The sequence below is a fragment of the Balaenoptera ricei genome, chromosome 13, assembly GCF_028023285.1.
Source record: "Balaenoptera ricei isolate mBalRic1 chromosome 13, mBalRic1.hap2, whole genome shotgun sequence".
Lineage (NCBI taxonomy): Eukaryota > Metazoa > Chordata > Mammalia > Artiodactyla > Balaenopteridae > Balaenoptera > Balaenoptera ricei.
The window spans coordinates 18516285-18535784 of record NC_082651.1 but is presented as its reverse complement, the minus strand read 5'-3'; the positions used below and the strand labels follow the sequence as shown (position 1 = coordinate 18535784).

The 19500-nt window shown below is 35.6% G+C and overlaps 1 pseudogene; it reads left to right on the top strand.

Moving 5' to 3' along the window:
- The first annotated feature begins 18384 nt into the window (after nt 1–18384).
- On the top strand, nt 18385–19227 carry LOC132377326 (serine/threonine-protein phosphatase 2A regulatory subunit B'' subunit gamma-like; annotated as a pseudogene).
- Nucleotides 19228–19500: the final 273 nt, after the last annotated feature.

The following is a 19500-nucleotide window of genomic DNA, read 5'->3' as shown; positions in this document are numbered from 1 at the left end:
CATAAGACCTAGCTCTCTGGCCATTGTTTTCTCTTCCTGACTGTGGCAAACACTGCTGTGTCCTTAGGGGGAGAGTTTTGAACACCATAAGAGTATTTCTGGAATTTTGGCCTATAAGTCTACTCCTCCAATGCCCCCAATGTTCTAAACATCTACTTAGGTGAACTGCATGTTTTTCTGCATGAGGTAGATAGAGTGGCTTAAGTTATCTGAAATCTAACTAACATTCCTTTTTACCCTTCTTTCAAAAGTTTTATTCTAAAAATGGCTATATTTTAAAAAATGACTAGTCTCCTAAAGGACTGTATTCATGATGTTAGAAGTCTCTACTCTCTCTTCTCTAACTTCAGTGAAAACTCTCAAATCTTTCCAGCGGCTTTTTTGTGTGTGTGTGGTTCTTTTTTTTTAAAATTTTTTTATTGGGGTATAGTTGCTTTACAATATTGTGTTACTTTCTGCTGTACAGTGAAGTAAATCAGCTATATGTATACCTATATCCCCCACCTCTTGGACCTCCCCCCCCAATTCCACCAATCTAGGTCATCACAAAGCACCGAGCTGAGCTTCCTGTGCTTTATAGCAGGTTCCCACTATCTATCAATTTTACACATGGTAGTGTATTTATGTCAAACCTAATCTCCCAATTCATCCCGCCCTCCCCTTCCTGCCCTGCCCCGTGTTCACACGTCCATTCTCTACATCTGCATTTCTATTCCTGCCCTCCGAATAGGTTCACCTGTACCATTTTTCTAGATTCCACATATATGCATTAATATACGATGTTTGTTTTTCTCTTTCTGACTTACTTCTATATGACAGACACTAGGTTGTTCCATATCTCTCCAAATGACCAATTTCATTTCTTTTTATGGCTGAGAAATATTCCATTATATATATATACCACATTTTCTTTATCCATTCCTCTGTCAATGGAAATTTAGGTTGTTTCCATGTTCTGGCTATTGCAAATAGTGCTGCAATGAACATTGGGATACATACGTCTTTTTGAATTATGGTTTTCTCAGGGCATATGCCCAGGAGTAGGATTGCTGGGGCATATGGTAGTACTAGTTTTTAGTTTTTTAAGGAACTTCCATACCATTCTCCACAGTGGCTGTATCAATTTACATTCCCACCAAGAGTGCAAGAGGGCTCCCTTTTCTCCACATCCTCTCCAGCATTAATTGTTTGTAGATTTTTTGATGATGGCCATTCTGACTGGTGTGAGGTGATACCTCATTGTAGTTTTGATTTGCATTTCTCTAATAATAAGTGATGCTGAGAATCTTTTCATGTACCTCTTGGCCATCTGTATGTCTTATTTGGAGAAATGTCTATTTAGATCTTCCACCTATTTGTTGATTTGGTTGTTTGTTTTTTTGATATTGAGCTGCATGAGCTCTTTGTATATTTTAGAGTTTAATCCTTTGTCCATTGCTTCATTTGTAAATATTTTCTCCCATTCTGTAGATTGTCTTTTCATCTTGTTTATGGTTTCCTTTGCTGTGCAAAAGCTTTTAAGTTTCATTAGGTCCTATTTCTTATGTTTGTTTTTATTTTCATTACTCTAGGAGGTGGGTCATAAAAGATTTTGCTGTGATTTATGTCAAAGAGTGTTTTTCCTATGTTTTCCTCTAAGAGTTTTATACTGTCCAGTCTTATATTTAGGTCTTTAATCCATTTTGAGTTTATTATTATGTTTGGTGTTAGGGAGTGTCCTAATTTCATTCTTTTACATGTAGTTGTCCAGTAGTCCCAGCACCATTTATTGAAGAGACTGTATTTTCTACATTGTATATTTTTGCCTCCTTTGTCAGAGATAGGGTGACCATATGTGTGTGGGTTGATCTCTGGGCTTTCTGTCCTCTTCCATTGATCTATATTTCTGTTTTTGTTCCAGTACCATATTGTCTTGATTACTGTAGCTTTGTAGTATACTCTGAAATCAGAGAGTGTGATTCCTCCAGCTCTGTTTTTTGTGTTTGTTTGTTTTTTACTCAAGATTGCTTTGGTTATACAGAGTCTTTTGTGTCACCAGAAAAATTTTAAGATTTTTTTGTTCTAGTTCTGTAAAAAATGCCATTGGTAATTTGATAGGGATTGCATTGAATCTGTATATTACTTGGGTTGTATAGCCATTTTCACAATATTGATTCTTCCAATCCAAGAACATGGCATATCTCTCCATCTTTTTGTGTCATCTTTGATTTCTTTCATCAGTGTCTTATAGTTTTCTGAGTACAGATCTTTTACCAACTTAAGTAGGTTTATTCCTAGGTATTTTATTCTTTTTTGGCAATGGTGAATGGGATTGTTTCCTTAATTTCTCTTTCTGATTTTTCATTGTTAGTGTAGAGGAATGCAAGAGATTTCTGTGCATTAATTTTGTATCCTGCAACTTTACCAAAATCATTGATTAGGTCTAGTAGTTTTCTGGTAGCATCTTTAGGATTTTCTACGTATAGTATCATGTCATTTACAAACAGTGACAGTTTTACTTCTTCTTTTCCAATTTGGATTCCTTTTATTTGTTCTTCTTCTCTCATTGCCATGGCTAGCACTTCCAATACTATGTTGAATAATAGTGGTGACAGTGGACACCCTTGTCTTTTCCCTGATCTTAGAGGAAATGCTTTAGTTTTTCACCACTGAGAATGATGTTTTCTGTGGATCTGTCATATCTGGCTTTTATTATGTTGAGGTAGGTTCCCTCTATGCCCACTTTCTGGAGAGTTTTTAATCATAAATTGTGTTGAATTTTGTCAAAAGCTTTTTCTGCATCTATTGAGATGATCATATGGTTTTTACCCTTCAGTTTGTTTATATGGTGTATCACATTGATTGAGTTGCATACATTGAAGAATCCTTGCATGCCTGGGATAAATCTCACTTGATCATGGTGTATGATCTTTTTAATGTGTTGTTGGATTCTGTTTGTTAGTATTTTGTTGAGGATTTTTGCATATATATTCATCAGAGATATTGGTCTGTAATTTTCTCTTTTTGTAACATCTTTGTTTGATTTTGGTATCAGGGTGATTGTGGCCTCATAGAACAAGTTTGAGTGTGTTCCTCCCTCTGCAAATTTTTGGAAGAGTTTGAGAAGGATAGGTGTTACCTCTTCTCTAAATGTTTGATAGAACTCGCCTGTGAAGACATCTGGTCCTGGACTTTTTTTTTTGGAAAATTTTTAACTACAGTTTAAATTTCATTACTTGTGATTGGTCTGTTTATATTTTTAAATTCTTCCTGGTTCAGTCTTTTGCAGTTGTCCCTTTCCAAGAATTTGTTGATTTCATCAAGGTTGTCCATTTTATTGGCATATAGTTGCTTGTAGTAGTCTCTTATCATCCTTTGTATTTCTGTGGTGTCAGTTGTAACTTCTCCTTTTTCATTTTCTAATTTTATTGATTTGAGCCCTCTCCCTTTTTTTCTTGATGAGTCTGACTAAACTTTATCAATTTTGTTTATCTTCTCAAAGAACCAATTTTTAGTTTTATTGATCTTTGCTATTTGTTTTCTTCATTTCTATTTCATTTATTTCTGCTCTGATATTTATGATTTCTCTCCTTCTACTAACTTTGGGTTTTCTTTGTTCTACTTTTTCTAGCTGCTTTAGGTGTAAGACTAGATTGTTTATTTGAGATTTAAAGGGATTTCTCTTGGTGGGAAATACAAGACAAGAAAAAGACCCACGGAAACAAACCCAAATCGATTAAGAAAACGGTAATTACAACATACATATCAATAATCACCTTGAATGTAAATGGATTAAGTGTTCCCACCAAAAGACACAGGCTCACTGAATGGATACAAATAAAAGACCTGTATATATGCTGTCTACAAGAGACCCACTTCAGACCTAGGGATACATACAAACTGAAAGTGAGGAAATGGAAAAAGATATCCCATGCAAACGGAAATCACAAGAAAGCTGGAGTAGCAATACTCATATCAGATAAAATAGACTTTAAAATATAGACTGTTACAAGAGATAAGGAAGGACACAACATAATGATCAAGGGATCAATCCAAGAAGAAAACATAACAATTACAAATTTTTGTGCACCCAACATAGGAGCACCTCAATACATAAGGCAAATCCTAACAGCTATAAAATGGGTAACCAACAGTAACAGAATAATAGTGGGGGACTTTAACACCTCACCTACACCAATGGGCAGATCATCCAGACAGAAAATAAATAAGTAAACACAAGCTTTAAATGACACAACAGACCAGATAGACTTATTTGATATTTATAGGACATTCCACCTGAAAGCGGAAGAATACACTTTCTTCTCAAGTGCACATGGAACGTTCTCCAGGATACATCACATCTGGGACACAAATCAAGCCTTGGAATATTTAAGAAAATTGAAATCATATCAAGCATCTTTTCTGACCACAATGCTATGAGATTAGAAATCAATTACAGGAAAAAACTGTAAAAAACCCAACACATGGAGGTTAAACTGTGAGCTGCTAAATAACCAAGAGATCCCTGAAGAAATAAAAGAAGATCACCTCCAGTGGCTTTTAAGGCCTTTCATTACCTGGCTCATCAACTGTTCCCTCTCACATTTTCTTCCATCTCACTAACAATGAATGTTGTCAACCATTAGGGAGACATGCTTAAAGATAAGGAATTCATAAGCAATACACAGGTATGTTTGTACACTATAGTTTTGTGGATCAATCAGGGAGATTAAGTGTAAGAGAGACAGCTGGTTTCTATGTGTAAGAGACTTCTTTATTAGAAGAGACAAGGAAATGGGAACATTTTTGAAACTGGGCACAGAGCATTAAGAATCAGCGAAGGAGTTGAACTGTAATTTTTAATATTTTTTACATCATGGTTTTACAATGTACCAGCATTGTTTTTTCCAGTAATAGAATTACTTAAATTTAGTTTGATGAAAGTGATATTTATGACAAATACATTAAAAGCATTTTATTAATTACTTTTCTATAGCTCTGCATGATAATTCAAAGTATTTCATGTACATTCTTAACAAAGTATTTCTTCTCATTTACATTCTTAACATTTTTTGTTTTCTTAGTAACTAAACTATCACTTTCAATAAACTCTAGAACTTAATAATGTTTCTATTATAATAATCCACATCCTTAATTTCCTCTTCTCTCTTTAGACTGATATATTTTTTTTTCATATTTGCACATAAAATACACAAAAAGAACTTGCCTACAGTGCCATAAATAGATTTTATTTGATTTTCTCCCCCACTTCCCTCTTTAATTTTTAACAACACAAAATAAGTTTAAATGGGAACTCTTTTTGAGGTGCATTTTGTTAATTAATTAGCTAGTATCACATTGTTTTTGTTCTCCCTCCCTCTGATTTTTCTCCTTTGGTAGGACTTAGAAAAGAGAACACCATCTCATCTATCTGAAGAGGAAAGTCAGAGAGCTGGGCAAGAACCAAAAATGGTGTGCACCTGGAACTTTAGCTAACATATGTGCTGCAAGTTTTTTTCTTGGTGCACCTAGGAAATGTAGCTGTTCTTTGGAATAAAACTGTTAAAGTGAGAACATTTTAAATATTAAGGCATTTTCCTTCAACAATGGATATATTATTATTCCTTTCTCTTTTGCATCCAATGATGTTGATAAGTATAATATTAATTAGCTTCTATCCTTTGACCATTTCCTGATTTTCCTTTACATAAGCTTTCAGCATTCTCTCTTGGTCTTTAATGTTCTTAAATTTCAAAATAATATATATTTGCCTTTTTCTCATTTATATTATTACTCTATTCTTTATGAGACCTTTTAATGTGAAGTCTTGGTGATTAATCTTTACCTTTGTTCTATTTCTGAATTACCGTTTTTATGGAAGCACTGCTATATTTATGTGGAAACTTTTATTACTCTTAATCTCTCTCAGGTGTTCTGTATAGAAAAAATGGGGAAAAGAAAAGGCCATTGCTACTACCAAAGGGTATTGTAAAGAAAAGTGAGAGGAAAGAATAGCAGAAAAGTCAGATACCAGTGCCCTGATTAGTCTTCTTTCATGGTCAACCCCAGAATTGAGGAGCCAGGTAAGAATGAGAAATCCGGAAAATTACCAAAAATCTTACATCTAATATTTGTGTATCTGAATCCCTGAGATGAGGAAGGCATGAGGTACAGAAGACTCCAGGCCTGTACGTATCCACTTTGATGCTCTGGAAAACATTAGAATAAGAGGAGGCCTGTAGGTGCTATGGAGGAAGCTAGAAAAGTAAAATACTAGAAGTATACCTGGACCCCATAGCCTACAGAGTTGTGTGGAAAAATCCAGAAATTCTGGCATGTCCTAGAGAAAGGTTGCAGTGGTAATAAGCAGCCCAGTTCAATAACAAACCTGCTTTAAAGGAAAACAAAAATAAAAATCAAAACCCCCAAAACTGTGTAGTTAATACACGTCTGAGAGGAAAAGTCCTGTGACCACAAACTGATTGTGATTTAGATAATCTGTAGCCCCTAAATTGTTAATGGACCTCCATGGTTACTGTTCAAAGACAATATAAACAACTACACTGAATATAGCAGCTAAGATGCACAGGAAATCATGTAGACTGAGCAACTCCTTTTCTCATTGTGATCCCAAAGTACAAAGAGGCCCCTCTTTCTTTTAACCAAGCCACCATCTTGGAAAAAGAAGGAAGAAAAAAATGCATAAAATATTTCAAGCTGCTGAAAATCTCACCCAACCGCAACCAACCACACATTAGTTTCATACTGCTTAGACTTGCCAATGTGAACATAAATACATAAATGGAATACAATAAAGTATAATTTGCACACTATGTGTAGTTTGAGTACTTATAACACTGCTGCAGTAGTGTATATCACACTTTTATTATCACAATATTAAAATAGCTAATTTAATTTTGTTCTCAAATGTGATTTTAAATTTCTTTAACGTACAAACCTTTTCTTATTCATCATTTATATTCTCCAAAGCTAACACTATAACTAGGAGATAGGAATCACTCAATAACTACTTTTTGGCTACATTTAATAAATGGTGTGAAAAAAATCAGGCAGGGATTTCAGTAAAATTCCAGGTGTTTTCTTTGACTTTCCACACACAGCCAGTTTGGAGTGTGATATTTCAACTAGCCTATATTTATTAATATCCTTGCTAGAGAAACAATGATATAAAGGGTAGTAATAATTCCATGAAGATGAATCTTATACCAGATAATAAAATAGAAAAGTAAGAATCTCTCTCTCCTTTCTCTCTCTCTCTCCCTCACTCTGTCTCTTTGTCTCTCTGTCTCTCTGTCTCACTGTCTCTCTCTGTCTCTCTCTCTCTCTCTGTCTCTCTCTCTCTCTCTCTCTCTCTCTCTATATATATATATATGCTGTAAATTTGAGTGGCTTATGTGTTGGCAGACAGATGTTTTGATCCTATCAAATAAATTGTTCTATGTAGAAACACTATTGTATTTGATCTTGAACACTAATCTCAGAAAGAGGCACAAAAAGCCCTACCAGCAAGTATCATAATGCCCTCCAAATCTGTGGATTAATATAGGTGTAAGAACCTTACAGTTATTATGATATAGTGAATTAGAGAATTTATTTTTCAAATGAAAATTTCTTAACTTTTTCCACCTATGGATAGAACATCAATTATAAGCCAATGATATTGATATAATTAATTCCTCATTAGTCTATTACTATCATTATTTAGATCCTGCTTTAAAGATGAATGTCCATCTGATAAGGCCCTTGATGTCTCAGAACACATGTGAGTTATAGCTCAGTATATGTACGATTTAAATAATAAAAATATATAGAAAACTAAATAATATACATCAATAAGTGTGCATGCAATTATTATTAAAAGTTCAAATTAAATTTTCTCCTTGGCTTTAAGATAGATTGATATGTTATTTAAATCTAAAGTTGGAAAAACTTTAAGAGCAACTCAAGTTTTAGGATTTCAGATTCTGTGTAGAAGTTGATGTCTATTATAACTGACCTTTAGGGCAAATACATTACAGTTATATCCTTATCTGTGCATCTAAGTAATAAAACTAGTTTTGCCATAAAACCAAATGAATTGATTAAATTCACTAGAAAACTTCCTTATGGAAATGTTTCATAAACATTATTGTTGAAAACATATTCAGCAAAAAAACAAGCCACTTATGCATACCTAAACCTAAAGAGGTGATTCTGGTAGTTATTACCATTGAATTTAAGAATATATTAACAGATAAATATAGATATTGTGCTTTCAGTCATTTCTTCATAGTTATAAAATTGGACTTGGCAAATTCTGAATATTTTTTCAGCATATATATTCTGATGTAAATTTTAATAATATAAGAAAGTAATAGTGAGCGACGTTCTTTGCAAGCTGGTCAGAGAACGGGCATGCAGATATATGCTGCTTGATCCAAGCATGTTAGCTTTCATTCCTTGCACAGAACCAGAGCAGGTCTTCTACATACTCATCGTGTTTTAAATATCTCAAGCTAGGACAGCCTTGGGCCAAGAAATGTTAGATGATCAGCAGTATGGAATGGTTAGGGAATCTCTTATCCAAAGTATGACTCCCACACAATGTAGTTGCGGTCAGGAATCCCCATTCCTTTTAGAAAATAATATTTGTTTTAAAACATAAATATTCCAGGGGAACATTTACTAGATAAATATTTTTTCATTCAATTGAGTTGCAAAATGTTTTTGTATCAGATCATTTCCCAGTAACAGAATTTTTTTGAGAAAATAACATCATTCAGGAAAAAAATATAAGTTGTTTCCTAAAGTTGAAGAAAAATAGGATTATGAGAAAAACTATACAAGAGTGGTAAAGTACTTCTATATGCAAGTTCTCTTAGGACTAACTTATTTCAAGAACACAGAATCATTTATTAAGCATATTCATTTTGTTTATTAAATGTTTTTCATATATGTTATTATCCTCAATTACTGAGCACTTATGCTACAGGTGACTGCTAGATATGTGTTATATGATCGAATCCTTCAATCCTAAAAAGAACAGATTATAATTCCATGATAAAGATAAAGAAATTAAACTTCATTTAATTTGAATAACTGTCCCAAGGCCCCAGTAAGCAATGGAAAGAGATTTTAAACAAGTTAGCCTGACTCCTGAGCTCATGTTCCTAACCACTGCATTATCCTGTTTCTTTTTGCCTCCTCAAACTCTCAGTTACCTGTGGAATGAGTATTACCATCTCCTCTTGACAGATGAAATAACTGAGACTTAGGAATTAAAAATAACTTGCTCAAGTTCGTGTGGATAATTATTACTGGCCTCATTTCATTGGAATTTCTACTTTGGATGTCAAACTTAGTGAACTCCCCTTGCTTCTCTATCCACATAAGAACTGTTCATTGATATGGGGTGGGTGGGGGAGGGCGAGGAATGTCCCTGAGGTGATGTAACATTGTTTAAGGATGCATTCCATACCTGAGAGATACATAGGGACATGCCCACATCACCGATGTCTTTGGATTGCTAACCTGCGTCAATAATTTTTTGTTGCCATCAAAAGAATAATAATTTAAAAAATTAAGTAGAAAAGAAATCACTCTTTTTTGCCTTGTGGTTTTGCTGGATTTTTTTTTACCGTAAAAGATAACTAGGTGAATCGACTTTGAATTCCTGACTTCCAAGCTATAAAAACACAATACCTAATTCTAAGGCATCAAGGCCAAGGATATTACCTGAGTCAAATACCTGTTTGCAGTAATACTGATGTCCCATATGACCCAAGTCATATCTGGTAGTGCGGGGAGACCAAATACACCTTACCAAGTACCCAGTACTGTGGAGAGTGAAAAATACGAGAACTTGAATAATTTGGCAACAGCATTAAATCTCTGATGTCAGAGGTGACAATCAATCCCAAATGAAGGCTAAATGACGAGACAACCAATATACACTTACTTGCAAGCAAGGCGTAAGAGTTCTTTATTTGTTGGACACAGCAAGGACATTCAGGAGGATAATGGTTCTACTGCAGGCATTGGATGCTCACATGTCTAAAGAGGTCAGTGCAGATAAGTAAATGCATGAAGAAATTGTTCTTTGGAAGCAAACACAATTCATTCAGTAAATGTCTAAGAATAGTCCACTTTAACAATAATTATACTATACCCCACTTTCTAAAAAAAATGCATCCCTCTCTTTCATTTTTTGGAGTTTGAGTAATATTTCACTGACCCCTAGTTTTACTAAATGGAAAACTATAGTGCAAGGGGAAGGATGAATGCCAACCAAGAGTAGCTTTCTGTGACAGGAAAAAGAGAGAAAATGGGAACTACAGCAAATCAGAGTGTGCAGGCTCCTTCAAAACAGCAATTTCGAGAAAAAGCTAAATTTTGCCATACAGGAATGTTGACACTGGTTGTTGACAATCTGATTTTCTAAAAGAAGCAGGTGATCTTGGTTTTGTAAAATCAATTCATTTTTATTTGGCAATTAAGTGATATTAGACAACTTCTGTATTGGTAAACATTATGTAGACCATGGCAAATCATTCGAATCTGGTCCAGAGATCCCAATTTTCAACTTCTGCTGGAATGTACAAGATCATCATGATCCTAGAGTATTTAAGGATTTTAGTTGGATTATGGGAGAAATCATGAAGCCCAGATTAGCATCAATGTCCAGGATACATATAATTATTTATTTAAAACTCCTGCTATTCTTTGTACTTCATTTTATTGGCTGCCATACTCAGGCAAGTTTGCCACTCCTCTAGATATGTATCAATAAACTCCCTACTCCAGATGGGCTCCAATCCAAACACTAACTTGAAAAATGTTTGTTTTAAAAGTCAAGCACTGATGAAGGTTTATTAAATCATAGTTGATACCCAATAAGGTATCCAGTCTGTTAAATAACTAGTGAACCATGACCTCCATACATCTAAGTGCACTCTCATCCCCGATTTACCATTTTCAACCCTTTTGAGCTGCATAAATGTCTAGCACAAAGGAAAGAATAAGTCTAAACAAGATTGTAGAGAAAAGACAATCTCAGAATTACTCCAATATCATTAGAAATCCAAATTCCCCTATAAATCTGCATTTCCTTTACCACTTCCCTATCTCAGACTATTTTCATTGGGACAGTTGCCCCAAACATTCAATCTGTTTACTCCAAAAGCTATGTAAAATTTTAAGCATGGAAATGGTTTTGTTCTTCCTGCCTCAGGCTACTTCTTATTAAAAATCAAGGAATAAACCAGGAAGGAAAATTTTTCTTCTCAGATTATAAAATAATTTTCATATGAAAAAGAAAAAATAGTGAGATGTCAGGTTTCTTTTTCCAAATCAGAAAGCAAAGCAAGGAAGAAGGTGACAACATGTTTGACAAGAATTAAATGGTATAAAATAAGATGATTTGAAAGTATTTACTTATATTTTATGATGAATTTTGCTGTGAGGGCTACATTACTCCTTCTAATTTCTAGAAACTTTAATATTTCTGCTGTCTACATTTGTATCATGAACAGTGTTAACTGGTTATATTTCTCCTAGAATGCCTTTCAATCGATTATGTGCATCAGATGAAGGAAACAATAGTACCCAGCAATTCGGTCCTATTCCACTGGAATTATGCCTCTCAGCGTGGGCTAAGGGTGAAAGGGTGCTAAATTTTAAACGGTTCCCATTGTCAGTGAATAATAAACCGCTTTTTTCAAAATTAAACATCCTCTCTATTCACCAATTTACATATCTATATTCATTAAGGACCAATCACAAAATTCCTTTCAAATAGCAGTTTTCTGGATGACTCCTACTCTATTCTGATCATTTGCCTTAATTGACAGTACTGCAATTCTTAGATATTGACTTATGACATGCCTAGTTACTACTGCACTACCGACATACTTTCTTTAAAAAATTTGAAATTAAAATGCACAAAACTACATATTTTAATATAATGCACAATAAAGATCATAATATAATCTCCATAAGTATATATAAAAGTAAGTCACACCAGGGTTTTTTTTTTACCCAGTGTGGGTTCTTTTTGGCTTAGAGTGGCATTGTGCCAGACAAAGTATCTTTTGTAATTGAAGAGTTTCTTAGCAAGGCTTAGAAAATTAAAGGATTAAACAAGGGTTTGAACTGTTCAAAAAATGTGGATGATTTCTTGAGATATGTTTCTCAAAAAAACTTTCTCACATTCTATTTTGTCTAACCCACAAACTGGCCTGACCTCTACCTCCTCCATGACCATTTCTTCTGATTTTAACCCTATGCATTTCTTTATAACAAACAAAAATCACTTTCTTTGTAGATTTGACAGCATATTTCTGCATCTTTTATTAAAATATAATTACTAGAATTGCAGAGACTTTATCTGTCTCTTATCCACATCAGGGGATACTTTAGGCATTAAATTACTATCTACATCATCTAGCTATCCATTCTGTGTTTGTTCCTCTCTGAAAGAGAAGGTGAAAAATTATTTGTGCTTAGTCACTTTTTGTATTGGAAGGTTCAAGTATTCTATCCAATTTTTCCTATACATCCCCTGGCAGTGAAGCTTTATCATCTCCCTGATCAGAGTTGGTTCTCACTGTAGGCAGCTTGCCAAAAAATGTTCTTTTCTGTTATGATAGCAAAAGTGTAGGCATTTCCGCTTTGCCAAGCCCTGAATTCCTGTAAAAGCTTTGACAAACACCACTTTCACAACTAAAAACATCCCTTACCAACTCTAAGAAAATGTTTCAAGGTGAAGGAACACTGACAAGCTACAGGCTAGTGGGTTTTCCCCCCTGAATTTTTAGCCAAGCATAGCTACCAATCTTCTAGGCAAACTCTGTTATAGGACCTCGCTTTCCCAAAGCGGGAGCAATGACAAATACCTATATATCCTGGGTTGAGAGGAACTCATTTGGGATAAAAGAATCCCAGTTTGGGGAAAGTAAAAGGGAAAACGTCCCTTATCTACTAAAAGCTTTTACTCTTCCTGGAATGGAAGATGAAATTCTAAGTACTTCATCTAAATCCTATTATATTTCATCTCTTCCTCTGCCTCATCTCTCAGGGAGAAAATGTGTGAGATTGCAAAGGAAGAGCATTCAAGATATTATGAGAAGAGGCTACTATTATCGAGACTTAAAAGAGCATTGGAAAGCAGTTCCATTCATTGGAGGCTTGTTTGTCCAACTGTAAAATGAAAAGTTTTCATTAGAAATATAAGGTGTGCTTCAATCATCACAGTTGAAATAGTGTGAATATTTCAGTGATAAATATAATTTAACTGAGTTAAATTCCTTTTACCTTAGTTGCTGTGGACAATTATGCTTTCCAAAAATCCTTCCATTCTTTAGAAAATATTGCCAAAAAATGATATTTGAGATGTAATGTTTGGAAGGTTGCTGATACAGTTATTATTTTGGTTACCCTTTTTGAGAGCGATATGATAAACTAATTAAGTTTCACATTCAAATAATTGACCTTGCTTGAATGGTTTTGGCAACACTTCCTTGTGCCCAAAAAGGTCCCAAGAGCTATACAACTGAGAAAAAAAAAAGGACTGCATAGGAAAATTATGTAATCTAGGTGATTCATTTAGTGAATATGTAAATGCTCATCTCTAAGTAGAAGGACTCTAGGTAAGGGGATCTGTTGACCTACAGGCATGTTGGGAAAATCTTGAAATGCTGATGGAAGAGTATGTGTCTATTCCATTAGAGAGAAGATAAGTAAGATTCAGGTGATGAATTAGTGGATAAAGTAAGCCATAAAATTTAGGCTTGACAAGACCGCATTCAGGGAATAGACAAAAATCATCATAGGTTACAACATCAAATATCAGATCGCATTTTATCAACAGGGCAGGAGGATACCTTACCTATTTTTGAAATGGAAGTTCTGCATCCCACGTCTCATATGTTGAGTGAGGCAAAAAGTTTCTAAGGCAAGGAAGCAGCAAGAGGTCCAACAACTTCATCAATATTCAGACTAAAATCCACTTACCACTGACAGATGGAAAGTTATCCCATTTCATCCTATGTTTAGAGAATATCCAGTGACATAGTTCCAAATACAAATTCATGAGCACAAAACTTTTTGTTTAAAGTGTTGAGCTCAAATCCCTATATTACAGTTTTACATTCTATTGCAGCCCTAGTGCAAATGCAAAAGAACTTAGCACAGTTCTGTCTGTAAATTCACCCCTTTTTGCCCAGATTTCTTCCTCAAATTAAATAATGATAGTTCATTTCACTTTAATTGAATTAATTTTCTCCACCTCTTTAACCAGTACTATAGATCCCTCATTAACGTTTTCCCACATTTGTGTTTACTTACAGGAAACATACATTAACACCAAAGCAGTATGCCACCATTTTAAGCCCTTCTATCAAAGCAAACAAATGCAAGAAAAGCTCTTCAAATCAGCCTGAGTTCCCAAGATTATATTAAAGGAAACATAATCCTTTAATAGAAACCAAATATTATCAGATTTAATACATAAAATTAAATTCAGTATCAAATTTCCTACATCTTGAGGAAAACCTACTGGCAAAGAAAATTATGGTTTAAATGCTAACAAACCAAACTTTCTTTTTTTGTATTGCACCTATGATAAATTTCAAAAACATAGTGCTGCTTAACTAACAGAGTGTTATTAATGAAATACTGAAATAATTTTTTTATGCTGGGACTCCACACTTTCAGAGAATATCTCGTATTTACTGTAAACTCTCTGAAAGATTAAAAAAATTAAATACAAGCATTGATTCCATGTATTTCTTTTGAATTTAAACATGATGATTAACGTTACTGTTATTTAAAATCAAGTCAAATAATCAGAAGATATTCAGAAGGATTTTAAAACAATAAAGTGGAGGCTTATACGCATGTTGAGAGAACAGGAGGAGTGAAGGTCAGAAGAGGTTCCACTAAGGGCTTCAGCCTGCAATACAGGAAGGGGTGAATTTTAAGAGCTTGCCTGGAAGCTGCTGAGATTCTTAGGAACTGGGAAGATTCAAACAACTACCTGTTTATACTGTAGCTTCTCTATAGCTTGACCCTGACGCCACTATGAAGCATAAGCTTGGAATTTCCACCAACTCTCTCAGGCTGCTTCATCTCTATAACTAGAAGCTACTTTGAACTTCACATCTTCCCCTTAATCTTTTGTAGCTGCCTCTGAAGAACTGTGCCCTCTCTTCCCTTTCTGCCCTCAGATCTCCCTGAGCACTTTGCACTGACAAGTTCTAATCTGGAACCACACTGAAATCAGGAATTTGAACCTAAATTTCTGGATCTCTTCTTCTTCCATTCTTTCCCCACTACAACCATGGGAACAGATTTCCAAGGGAGCTCCTAGAAACAAAATTAAGAAGGAATTGTCAATTCAGTCCATATTTTTTCATACTGTGCACCATAAAAACATATTCTAAGTTTATGCAAATACATTTTAGGTCAAATTCCAATACTTAAAACTTTCTCAAGATTGATTCTCAAACTTTTGAAAAGCAAAACTACATTTTTAAATGATACACTTATCCTTATTTGGTGTTGTTATTTTCTGTTTCTCCCCCCACCCCTCAATTTGGAATGTGTTAGTCTTTAATGTGCTTTGATGGGGAGATCTGAAGACCCCACTGTCCAAGGTGATATGCATCTTCCATAGGAAGCTGCAATTCCTTGGGAATTGGCAGATTTGACTAGATTCCAATATAATAGGTCTGTTTTATTTTACATAGTAACTGGTAGGGAAAACAAGAAAAATGGGCCAAAGACCATAAGTATTATTCACCTGTGTTTCCATAGACCATCTGAAACTACTTCAAAAGCTATGAAAAAATTAGTTGAAATAGAAATAGAAGCAACCCAAGTGAGAAATTGTCTAGCTCTGAAATCTTTTAAAGATGTTCTCTCAAATAAATGTTACTTAAAGTGTTCAGAATCAGATACTACTTCAGGTTCGAATTCTTTTGAGATGAAAAAAAAAAATGCCCACCTCATCACAAAATTCTAACTGCCAAGCCAGTGCATTATTTAACTGGCAAAGAATGCAATAAATGAGGGACATATTCACACAGGGAGGCTGCTAGTGGCCAGGATACTGAGCTCATAGCTGAATTCAGTCCAAGTTTGTATGGCTAAATATTATTAACATCAAAGTTTCTGTGTGAGGGTTCTGTGCTTCATGAGTTATTGATTTCAGACTCTTCCCTGAGGGAGACATAATAAAGGCACTACAGCACTGATGACCTCTGTGCTCTTCCTAAGGCAAATCTCAAATATCTGGAGATAATATCCTTTCTTTTCTGGGTTGATTGGTGTGGTCTAGTGTCCAACAATTGCTGTTTGTCCAAAATAAGAACAAAATAACTCGTGTACATAACTGCTTTCAACACAGCACCACCAACAGAAGAGTTTATGCGGGAAAGGGGACTCCACATGCTTTGGTAGAGCGAATCTCACCAGTATAAGTGCTTCTAAGTTCAGAAATTGAGTCTTGAAATTCTTCCGCTGAAGGCTGTTCACCCAGATTTGATTGTTGTATGCTTCACTTTGCCTTTTGCCTTTTGGAACCAATTTAAGCACAAGGAAGAAAAAAAATAAAAATAAAAAAAGGAAACAGAAACATAATGGTCTTTTTAGGCAGCATATTTTCCCTAAATGTTGGACTAGTGAAGTCGTGGTGAGAAGCAGTCTGGTTACCAGTAGTAACTTGTCACTTCAGCAGGTTTTAAACTTTCTGGAAGACCAGAGTCCATCTCAATAATATTAAAATGGAGGAAATATAGAAAAAATATTTATGAGAAGATTATTTTACAAAATTTGAGAGCATTAAGCAAGATTCATATCTGTACTTTTGGATGGTGCAATTTTCCATGTTCGGATACTGATAATTATTTTTCCTTACTATTTCATATGCAAAATGAAATGAAGAGTCAATTAAGAATGTACCTACCAACATGCCAAAAAAGGGCCAGATAGAAACAGTATGATTAACTGCCTGAAAGTTATCAGAAAACCAAAATGCATCAGGTAAACGCTTCATCTTTTGTCTCTGAGAGAGTGACACTAGCCTTTGAGAAAGATTCTATAAAGGGATGCTCAAGAATTTTGGAAAATAGATGTAAGGTAAACTCCAGTTTATCTAAAGATCTTAGTGTTTTACTATACATATGGAAAGTTAGCTTTCATAACAATTGTTAGAACTGTCTGTCCTATTAAATTGAAACACTGACCTTAATAAGTTTTGAAAATAAATGCAGGAGTTGGACTCTATTTTTTTGATATTTGACCGCTGACAGATTTTAAAACTCAACGTTTCCTCTCCCCCTGTCCTCCATATCTGGGTAAGATGACAAGAAGGCCCAATGTTCCCTCTTTTGGCTCCAGAGGGAGACTTAAACCCTGCCAGCCCCTGCCTGTGCCTGGGAAGTCTCACTCAACCCCACATACTAATCACAATTCAAAACCAGGCCTGTCTCCTTTCCCTGCTCCTCCAGCCATTTCAGACTTGTTTGATAGGCCTGTCCTGCTCTCCCCAGAGATCTCAAACGTGTCAGTAATAAAACTTTTCATTCCTCCTTGTTGTGTGTGGTGTCTTCAGGCTCAATATTCAAAGCAAATTTGGAGTAAGGACCCATCTGCCTCTGCAGGTAACAATAACAATAAACTGTCTGCTATAACTTACTTTGGGAGATTTTCCTTCACACATAATTGGCAGCATTTTTAAAAAGAGGGGCAGTTAGTTAATTAACAAAGCATAACAGTAGTAAGAGAAAACTAAAAGGTGGTGAAAATTCAAGGAACTTATGATATTTCATTGATTCCAAGATACAATTTTTTTTTCACCTTTAAGAACTCTGAAATCTCAGTCTTATATAATTGATGAAATTAAACAATTTGTAAATTTTTCCTTCCTAATGATACATAAATTGATGGTGCATTTTAAAAATTAATGACAGTTCAGTTGTGATAAAATAAAGTAGTCGAATGCCATTTGAATACCTGCATTTTCAGCAGAGAGGGTGTATATCTGAGTAGAGTTTATGTCTAAATCAAGAAGCAGACAAGTGCCTAAGGGCCAAGACGAAATAAAAGCGCGGGCTCCCTTCTGCGCCTTTAAAATACGGTGTGGTGAAGCTGAAAAGCTGCCTTAAGGAGACTCCCTCTCCGTTTCTTTCACGTCTGCTCTCCCTGCTGTTAGCGTGATCGCCGTATTCTCCGTGGCGGTTACGGTGATCGATTTGGCCGGGTTAGCCGACTTCCGCCCGCGTCCAAGATGGCGATTAAGCGGCCTTCATAACCTTTACGGGGCTGGGCAGTAATGACGCCGTAGCTGGCAGTGGGTGGAGCGGCTAGTAAACAGCAAGTGCGGGAACTGCTGGGCCGGAGTCAGCCATGGACTGGAAAGAAATTCTTCGCCGGCGGATAGCGGCGCCCAACACCAGTCCAAACACTGCCAGCCGAAGATGAAGTCTTACTACAGAAATTAAGAGAAGAATCCAGAGCCGTCTTTCTGCAAAGGAAAAGCAGGGAACTGTTAGATAATGAAGAATTACAGAACTTATGGTTTTTGCTGGACAAGCACCAGACACCACCCATGATTGGAGAGGAAGCAATGATTAATTATGAAAATTTTTTAAAGGCTGGTGAAAAAGCTGGACCAAAGTGCAAGCAATATTTCGCAGCAAAAGTCTTTGCTAAACTCCTTCATACAGATTCTTATGGAAGAATTTCCATCATTCAGTTCTTTAATTATGTCATGAGAAAAGTTTGGCTTCATCAAACAAGAATAGGCCTCAGTTTATATGATGTTACTGGACAAGGGTATCTTCGGGAATCTGATTTAGAAAACTACATGTTGGAACTTATCCCTACATTGCCACAATTAGATGGGCTGGAAAAATCTTTTTACTCCTTTTATGTTTGTACAGCAGTTAGGAAGTTCTTCTTTTTAGACCCTCTAAGAACAGGGAAGATAAAAATTCAAGATATTTTAGCATGCAGCTTCCTAGATGATTTATTGGAGTTAAGGGATGAGGAACTGTCCAAGGAGAGTCAAGAAACAAATTGGTTTTCTGCTCCTTCTGCCCTACGGGTGTATGGCCAGTATTTGAATCTTGATAAGGACCACAATGGCATGCTCAGTAAAGAACTCTCCCGCTATGGAACGGCAACCATGACCAACGTCTTCTTAGACCGTGTTTTCCAGGAGTGTCTCATTACGATGGAGAAATGTGATGTTGAGCATCTTTTCATCTGCCTGTTGGCCATCTGATGTCTTCTTCAGAAGAATGACTCTTGGGCTTCCCTGGTGGCTCAGTGGTTAAGAATCTGCCTGCCAATGCAGGGGACACGGGTTCGAGCCCTGGCCCAGGAAGATCCCACATGCCATGGAGCAACTAAGCCCATGTGCCACAACTACTGAGCCTGTGCTTTAGCGCCCTAGAGCCACAACTATTGAGCCCACGTGCCGCAACTACTGAAGCCCGTGTGCCTAGAGCCCATGCTCCG